This window comes from Salmo trutta, unplaced genomic scaffold (genome assembly GCF_901001165.1).
Source record: "Salmo trutta unplaced genomic scaffold, fSalTru1.1, whole genome shotgun sequence".
In the NCBI taxonomy this organism is placed as follows: domain Eukaryota; kingdom Metazoa; phylum Chordata; class Actinopteri; order Salmoniformes; family Salmonidae; genus Salmo; species Salmo trutta.
Window position 1 is genome coordinate 78999 of NW_021822848.1, and position 9495 is coordinate 88493.

Here is a 9495-nt window from a genome sequence, read left to right on the forward strand (position 1 = left end):
CAGATGACATTAAAACATCATAGAAGCGTTGCTCATTGCAAACTTAACCAGGAATGACTGGCAATGTACTGTAGATGCTAATTAATCCATAGTCATGTTTAAAATGACTTCAGTGAAATTCTCATAAAATAACATGAAACTGAGTCATAATACATCAAATGTATTCTGTAAATTCTGATTAGTGGTGAAAATAAAAGACTTAGGAACCTGGCCAACATGTACCAGTATAATGGCATAATGCTGTGCATGATAGTCCAGCATCCTGGCATTGACACTTCTGAGAACAGAAGGGCTCACTTTTGCAGCCACACCTCAGGAGTTCTCTGTAAGCTTTGGCAGCCTCTGGTAAGAGTGTCCACAAAGGTGTCCAGGAATCAACTTTTAGCCCATCCAAAGGTCCAAATCAAACTTTCTGGTGAAGGTGCCGATTGAATGGTTTTCAGACTTGTTGACCAAATGCTAATTTGGTACACTGGTCCATTTGAATGTTGCAGCAGTGCAGCCTGTGTTGAGGGGATGTTCTCCATTGAGAATGACTTCTTAGAGAAGAGTTCCTGGTTGCTGGCTGTCTTGTCAGAGAACAGAGGTGTATCTCTCAATCGATGTGAAAGTGGATGATTCCAGATCAAGAGGTTGAAATGGTTCAGCTGAAGTGTAAATGAAGGCTTCAGTCACCTCTGTCACCCTGTCATGAACCTGTTCGTGTCACAACCTGTGAATGCCTTGGAAGTTGACAAAGCCAAACTTGTGCATTCCAAGCTTCTCGCAAATGGTGTTAATAGAAATCTCCTAGTAGTTTTTACCCATATCAAAAGTTACCCACAGCTTTATGGCTCGCTAATAGTTGACTAGATGGAAGAAAAGCAAGGAGGACAATGATGTCTGTATCCACTGTTCCAATGGTAATGGTCTGTGCACCCTTTTTAAGGTCATCTATGAAAGCATATTCTTGGCATACACCTTATGTGTCAACATGCTGAAAAGCTCCTGTTTGTTAGTAGGATTTCTGAGAAAGTCATAGAATTTACATGGAAGGTTATTTTTTCCCCGCTTCTCTCTCATTGAGTCTGTTAGACTGTCTGTGTCCCATTCAATATCGATTCTACTGCTGTTTTTCAACTGGTGCTCTACCAAAAGCAGGAATTTGATTGCAGAATTGGAAACTTGGTGGATAGGCAAGGAATGAACAATAACAGCTCCATCAATGATTTTGGCAGCAAAAGAAGAGGGCACAGGTGTGTAGGAATCTACAGCGATCAGGTCTAGCAGATCAGATTTTTGTGTTAGCAGGTTAGGCATTCTGTTATTTGAAAGGGTTGGAGGAAATTGTTTATTCTCATGAGAGAGAAACTCATCCAGGTTTCCACCACATAACTTGCTTGCAATGTAGTTGGCTGAAAAGTGTACAATCACTTTTTAATGCTGATACTGTGATTGCTTTGCCTGTTTTGTGACTGACTTTGCCTTATACTTTTGAAGCTGTGGTATACTATTCCTCTTAATGGATGTGTTCTGATCCATAATTACTTCCTTGAGATATTTCTGATATTGAGGAATGCCTAGTTTTTTTCAATGTTGTGGACAGTGCTAATGACATCTTTGCTTGCACAATTGTGTGTATCCAAAACCAGAAGCTCTGGACATTATCTAAGACTAGACTACCCATGCTTGAGATATTGTTGCACAAGCTGGCCACTTGTTTTTTTTAATGTTTGCTGGTGTGATGAACTTTGTGTTGAAGATTTCATGTTGAAGGGGACACTACATTAAAAAGCTGGGCTTGAAAATCAACCAGTAGTCTGGCCTGCTCAGGTCCTGTACCTTTTAATAGCTCTTTGTTTTGCTCATGAGCTTAATTGGTCAAGCGACATGCATGAGAAATTGTTTTTTGTTTTTGCTAGTACCCAGAGGTCTGAGAATTATTCTCTGATGTTAGCTGCAAGAGCTTTCAAGTCTCAAATGTAGATAGGAATCCACTTTGCATAATTTGTTCTGTCCAGTGGAAAGAACCATGCTGCCAAGACCTTTAATGTTAACATAACACCCAAATCTCTAGTTCTGTGTGCCCGGACAGAAATCATCACACGTCTCTCAAATTGAATAACAATCCCACTGGGCACAGATGTCAGTTCAACGTCTATTACACGTAGGTTCAACGTAATTTCATTGAGATGACGTGGAAACAACGTTGATTCAACCAGTGTGTGCTGTGGTGGAAAATTACTAACTAGGCTTTGTCTATTCTGTATTAAATAGTACCCACAAAACACCAGTCTCAACATCAACAATGAAGAGGCGACTCCGGGATGCTGGCCTTCTAGGCAGAGTTCCTCTGTCCAGTGCCTGTGTTCTTTTGCCCATCTTAATCTATTCTTTTTTTGGCCAGTCTGAGATATGGCTTTTTCTTTGCAACTCTGCATAGAAGGCCAGCATCCCGGAGTCGCCTCTTCACTGTTGACATTGAGACTGTTTTTTTGCAGGTACTACTTAATGAAGCTGCCAATTGAGGACTTGTGAGGCATCTGTTTCTCAAACTAGACACTCTAATGTACTTGTGGTGGTGCTTAGAGGAAGCAGCTCCACAGTCATTTTTTCTGTGTTTTTGGGGACATTTCACAACTCAAACTATGGATTTTATCCAAGAGGCTACACGATTTTCCTATTCCCATGAAGAGGGCCAAAGGATTATTACCACCACCTCATTGCTAGATGAGATGACAGCCACAGAGAATACTGGAATGGACTTAAACAAGGCTTACAGAGACTTGCAACACCTTATGGAGAAAGATACCAAACTTGATCTCAATTCTATCACGTTGTCTGACTATTGGAGGAAAGGCCTAATCCCCAGAGGACTCCGTATTATGAAGTTTCCAGCTACTGGAGCACAAGGTAAAACTGAATTTAGAGATAAATGGGATACTATTCTCAACAAGTGTTCTTTTGACCTAATGCTACTTTTAATAGAATAATCTAAAAAGGACAGACAAGTAGTCCAAACAGAAATTGAAGAAGTAAAAAGGAAAATCACAGAACACAGTGACAATTCCAACAAAGCACAATGTGATGAGATCTTGAAAGAGAAAGTAGACACATTCACTCTGACATTGAAGCAAGATAAGTTAAGAAAATTTAGAAGAGATGAAGTAGACTATAGAGATGGCAAGGTCTTTGCCTGGAGAAAACCAACGCGCAAAAATTCCGAATCACATCCGAAGAGGAGGAAGCCTAGATCTGTTTCTTTCAACTTTACAAGCAGTGATGATGAGGATCACCCCAGACACTCAGAGGCCAGCTCCTCCCAAGATTTTTTAGATCAGAAAGAGGAGTCACGCAGGTACCTCAACAAGAGAGGGAGAGGACGCGGAAGAGGCCAACACGGAGGGGGAGGAAGAAATCAAGACTACCCAACCACACGGAGCAGGACCAGAACAAGGCTGTGATCAACATTTCTGGAGAACCCCTTTCTGATGATTGCGTAAGGGTATTGTCTAAAGGACTGTCCTTTGCCCTCACATACTAAACTAATGAATTTAATACAAAGATTGACCTATTTCGTTTCTACAGGAATCTACATCTGAAGGCCTGGTACAAGCAAAACATCTCTCCAACTACAGACGCCAGTGTCTCAGGTCAGGCAGTTTCTGTTCCCTCAAAAACACCTTTTAAGCCCAAGTCCACCTTTTGTCCCATCGTCCAGAATGCCACACTAAATATTGTACATTTGCCAAGAAGGTGAATTTTAATGTGGAGAATCTGTTTAAGGGTAAAATTGACTCCAATCAAACACGATGTAACCTTTCTAAGACAGAGAGGGATGCAGTTGAATCATTGTCCAAAAATGAACGGATTGTGGTTAAAAAAGCAGACAAAGGTGGCGCTACAGTAGTGTGGAGTAAAGACAAATATGTGACAGAAGCCTATCGTCAATTAGACAATGATGAATTCTACCAATCTCTTACCTTCAACCCTACAGAGGACCTAAAAACTGAATTGAAAGGGATCCTCACAGAAGCTAAGGAGAATGGCTACATTTCAGACAATGAGTTCAAATTTCTTTTCAATGTCTTCTTTTTACCTTCTTCCAAAAGTCCACAAAAATCTTGAAAATCCTCCAGGCAGGCCAGTCATTAGTGGTAATGAAAGTCTGACAGAACCCATCTCTAAGTACATTGATTTATTTATTAAGCCTTTTCTGACGTCACTCCCAGCCTATCTTCAAGATACCACAGATGTGTTGAGCAAAATTAAGGAATTGAATAATATAGGTACAGCTTCCTTTTTAGTCTCCATGGATGTGGAGTCTCTATACACCACCATTGAACATGAACAAGGTTTGGCAGCTATGCACCATTTCTAGAGTACCCGACCTGAAACTGAGATGCTTCCTACAGAATGTATTGTCTCACTGACTGAATGGACTCTTAATCATAACATCTTTATCTTTCAGGACCGTATTTTTAAACAGGTCAAAGGATGTGCCATGGGAGCTTGCTACAGCCCTTCCTATGCTGGTTTGTATTTGGGTAAATGGGAAAATTACTTCATTTTGGATCCTTCTAATAACCATTTCTTTGACCGGATTATATGGTGGGGACGCTATATTGATGAAGTTTGCCTGTTTTGGTCCGGCTCAGAAGATGAACTTATTTCATTCCACCAATACCTTAACAGCATTAACCCTAACATCAAACTAACTATGGAGTACAGCAAGGATAACATTCATTTTTTGGACCTCGACATTAGTAAAAATGACAAAGGTTGTTTGCACACATCAATCTTTAGGAAGCCTACAGATGGGAATACCATTCTGAGAGCAGACAGCTTTCACCCCAAAAGGCTAAAAGAGAATATTCCATATGGCCAATTCCAAAGAGCCGCAGAATTTGCGATCAGACTACAGTGTCAAATCTGCTGAATTGGAGAATTGCTTCTTGAATCGGGGCTACAGCGTTCAGGTCCTGAAAGATGCAGGTATAAGGGCCAGATTACTTGACAGAGAGAACTTGTTGCGAAGGGGAGTGCCTAGTGATAGATCAGAAAGAGTGAATTTTGTTACAAAATACAGCACTGAAGCAGAGAACATTAAAAAAATCATTAAAAATAATTGGGGAATCATCCAAAGTGATACGCTACTACGCCAAGTCTTTCCTGAGCCACCAGTCATAAGCTTTAAGAGATGTCCTACCCTAAATTACAAATTAGTCCACAGTTATCTTCTGGGTGAAACTTGGCTTGACCACAAACCCAAGAGCTCTTTTAAATGTAACCAGTGCAACCATTGCAGAAATATTGCACAGAAAAAGTATTTTGTTGACACAGCTTCCAAAATGGAGTATTACGTCAAGCATTTCATTAACTGCAAAACCACTCACGTCATCTACAGATTGGAATGTCCACAGTGCAAGGTGTTCTACATTGGATGTACAAAGAGACGCCTTCAAGACCGCTTAGTGGAACACAAGTACGCCATATGGGTAGGCAATGAAGACTTCCCCATGGCAAGGCACTACAAGTCCGTACACCATGGCAACCCTGCCTCCCTACAAGCTAAGGGTATTGATCATATTCCGGCCTCTATTAGAAAAGGGGACCGTCTTAAACAGTTAAACCAAAGGGAACGTTTTTGGATGTGAAGTGGCTAGTGATACATCTAATACATCAAGACGGCAAGATGCAGTAGATGGTATAGTGTACAGTATATACATATGAGATGAGTAATGTAGGGTATGATAACATTATATAATATAAATAATATAATGTGGCAAGTGATAAATTGATTACATCAATTTTCCCATTATTAAAGTGGCTTAAGTTGAGTGAGTATGTTGGCAGCAGCCATTCAATGTTAGTGATGGCTGTTTAACAGTCTGATGGCCTTGAGATAGAAGCTGTTTTCAGTCTCTCGGTTCCAGCTTTGATGCACCTGTACTGACCTCGCCTCCTGGATGATAGCGAGGTGAACAGGCAGTGGCTTGGGTGGTTGCTGTCCTTGATAATCTTTTTGGCCTTCCTGTGACATCGGGTGGTGTAGGTGTCCTGGAAGGCAGGTAGTTTGCACCGGTGATGCGTTGTGCAGACCTCACTACCCTCTGGAGAGCCTTCCGGTTGTGAGCGGAGCAGCTGCCGTACCAGGCGGTGATACAGCCGACAGGATGCTCTCGATTGTGCATCTGTAAAGGTTTGTGAGTGTTTTTGGTGACAAGCCGAATTTCTTCAGCCTCCTGAGGTTGAAGAGGCACTGCTGCGCCTTCTTCACCACGCTGTCTGTGTGGGTGGACCATTTCAGTTTGTCCGTGATGTGTACGCCGAGGAACTTAAAACTCTCCACCCTCTCCACTACTGTCCCGTCAATGTAGATAGGGGGCTGCTCCCTCTGCTGTTTCCTGAAGTCCACGATCATCTCTTTTGTTTTGTTGACATTGATTGCGAGGTTATTTTCCTGACACCACACTCCGAGGGCCCTCACCTCCTCCCTGTAGGCCGTCTCGTTGTTGTTGGTAATCAAGCCTACCACTGTAGTGTCGTCTGCAAACTTGATGATTGAGTTGGATGCGTGCATGGCCACGCAGTCGTGGGTGAACAGGGAGTACAGGAGAGGGCTGAGAACGCACCCTTGTGGGGACCCAGTGTTGAGGATCAGCGGGGTGGAGATGTTGTTACCTACCCTCACCACCTGGGGGCGGCCCGTCAGGAAGTCCAGGACCCAGTTGCACAGGGCGGGGTCGAGACCCAGGGTCTCGAGCTTAATGACGAGTTTGGAGGGTACTATGGTGTTAAATGCTGAGCTGTAATCGATGAACAGCATTCTTACATAGGTACAGTGGCGGAAAAAAGTATTTGATCCCCTGCTGATTTTGTACGTTTGCCCACTTTCGAAGAAATGATCGGTCTATAATTTTAATGGTAGGTTTATTTGAACAGTGAGAGACAGAATAACAACAAAAAATCCAGAAAAATGCATGTCAAAAATGTTATAAAATGATTTGCATTTTAATGAGGGAAATAAGTATTTGACCCCTCTGCAAAACATGACTTAGTACTTGGTGGCAAAACCCTTGTTGGCAATCACAGAGGTCAGACGTTTCTTGTAGTTGGCCACCAGGTTTACAAACATCTCAGGAGGGATTTTGTCCCACTCCTCTTTGCAGATCTTCTCCAAGTCATTAAGGTTTTGAGGCTGACGTTTGGCAACTCGAACCTTCAGCTCCCTCCACAGATTTTCTATGGGATTAAGGTCTGGAGACTGGCTAGGCCACTCCAGGACCTTAATGTGCTTCTTCTTGAGCCACTCCTTTGTTGCCTTGGCCGTGTGTTTTGGGTCATTGTTATGCTGGAATACCAATCCACGACCCATTTTCAATGCCCTGACTGAGGGAAGGAGGTTTTCACCCAAGATTTGATGGTACATGGCCCCGTCCATCGTCCCTTTGATGCGGTGAAGTTGTCCTGTCCCTTAGCAGAAAAACACCCCCAAAGCATAATGTTTCCACCTCCATGTTTGACGGTGGAGATGGTGTTCTTGGGGTCATAGGCAGCATTCCTCCTCCTCCAAACACGGTGAGTTGAGTTGATGCCAAAGAGCTCAATTTTGGTCTCATCTGACCACAACACTTTCAACAGTTGTCCTCTGAATCATTCAGATGTTCATTGGCAAACTTCAGACGGGCATGTATATGTATTCTTGAGCAGTGGGACCTTGCGTGCGCTGCAGGATTTCAGTCCTTCACGGCGTAGTGTGTTACCAATTGTTTTCTTGGTGACTATGGTCCCAGCTGCCTTGAGATCATTGACAAGATTCTCTCGTGTAGTTCTGGGCTGATTCCTCACCGTTCTCATGATCATTGCAACCCCACGAGGTGAGATCTTGCATGGAGCCCCAGGCCGAGGGATATTGACAGTTCTTTTGTGTTTCGTCCATTTGCGAATAATCGCACCAAATGTTGTCACCTTCTCACCAAGCTGCTTGGCGATGGTCTTGTAGCCCATTCCAGCCTTGTGTAGGTCTACAATCTTGTCCCTGACATCCTTGGAGAGCTCTTTGGTCTTGGCCATGGTGGAGAATTTGGAATCTGATTGATTGATTGATTGCTTATGTGGACAGGTGTCTTTTTTACAGGTAACAAGCTGCGGTTAGGAGCACTCCCTTTAAGAGTGTGCTCCTAATCTCAGCTCGTTACCTGTATAAAAGACACCTGGGAGCCAGAAATCTTTCTGATTGAGAAGGCGTCAAATACTTATTTCCCTCATTAAAATGCAAATCAATTTATAATATTTTTGACATGCCTTTTTCTGTATATTTTTGTTGTTAGTCAGTCTCTCACTGTTCAAATAAACCTACCATTAAAATTATAGACTGACCATTTCTTTGTAAGTGGGCAAACGTACAAAATCAGCAGGGGATCAAATACTTTTTTCCCCCACTGTATTCCTCTTGTCCAGATGGGTTAGGGCAGTGTGCAGTGTGATGGCGATTGCGTTGTCTGTGGACCTATTGGGTCAGTAAGCAAATTGGAGTGGGTCTAGGGTGTCAGGTAGGGTGGAGGTAATATGGTCCTTGACTAGTCTCTCAAAGCCCTTCATGATGATGGAAGTGAGTGTTACAGGGCGGTAGTCATTTAGCTCAGTTACCTTAGCTTTCTTGGGAACAGGAACAATGGTGATTGAATATGTCTGTAAACACACCAGCCAGCTGGTCTGCACATGCTCTGAGGACGCGGCCGGGGATGCCGTCTGGGCCTGCAGACTTGCGAGGGTTAACACGTTTAAATGTTTTACTCACGTTGGCTGCAGTGAAGGAGAGCCCACAGGTTTTGGTAGCGGGCCGTGTTAGTGGCACTGTATTGTCCTCAAAGCGAGCAAAACATTTGTTTAGTCTGTCTGGGAGCAAGGCATCGTGATCCGCGACGGGGCTGATTTTTCTTTTGTAGTCCGTGATTGACTGTAGACCCTGCCACATACCTCTCGTGTCTGAGCCGTTGAATTGCGACTCCACTTTGTCTCTGTACTGACGCTTAGCTTGTTTGATTGCCTTGCGGAGGGAATAGCTACACTGTTTGTATTCGGTCATGTTTCCGGTCACTGTGCCCTGATTAAAAGCAGTGGTTCGCATGTTCAGTTTTGCATGAATGCTGCCATCAATCCACGGTTTTAATAGACGCTGTTGGTACGACATCACCGATGCACTTGTTAATGAACTCGCACACCGAGTCAGCGTATTCGTCAATGTTGTTGTTCGTTGCAATGTGGAACATATCCCAGTCCACGTGATCGAAGCAATCTTGAAGCGTGGAATCCGATTAGTCGGACCAGCGTTGAACAGACCTGAGGGCGTGAGCTTTCTGTTTTAGCTTCTGTCTATAGGCTGGGAGCAACATAATGGAGTCATGGTCAGCTTTTCCAAAGGGAGGGCGGGGGAGGGCCTTATATGCGTCGCGGAAGTTAGAATAACAGTGGTCTAGGGTTTTGCCCGCCCTGGTAGCACAACCGATATGC

At 43.4% G+C, this 9495-nt stretch overlaps 1 long non-coding RNA gene across 1 annotated transcript; it reads left to right on the forward strand.

Moving 5' to 3' along the window:
- Positions 1-3289: 3289 nt before the first annotated feature.
- On the forward strand, positions 3290-5420 carry LOC115185531 (uncharacterized). The gene is made up of 3 exons (XR_003875172.1): positions 3290-3478; positions 3568-3632; positions 5387-5420. It is a non-coding gene; the product is annotated as an uncharacterized LOC115185531 (long non-coding RNA).
- Positions 5421-9495: the final 4075 nt, after the last annotated feature.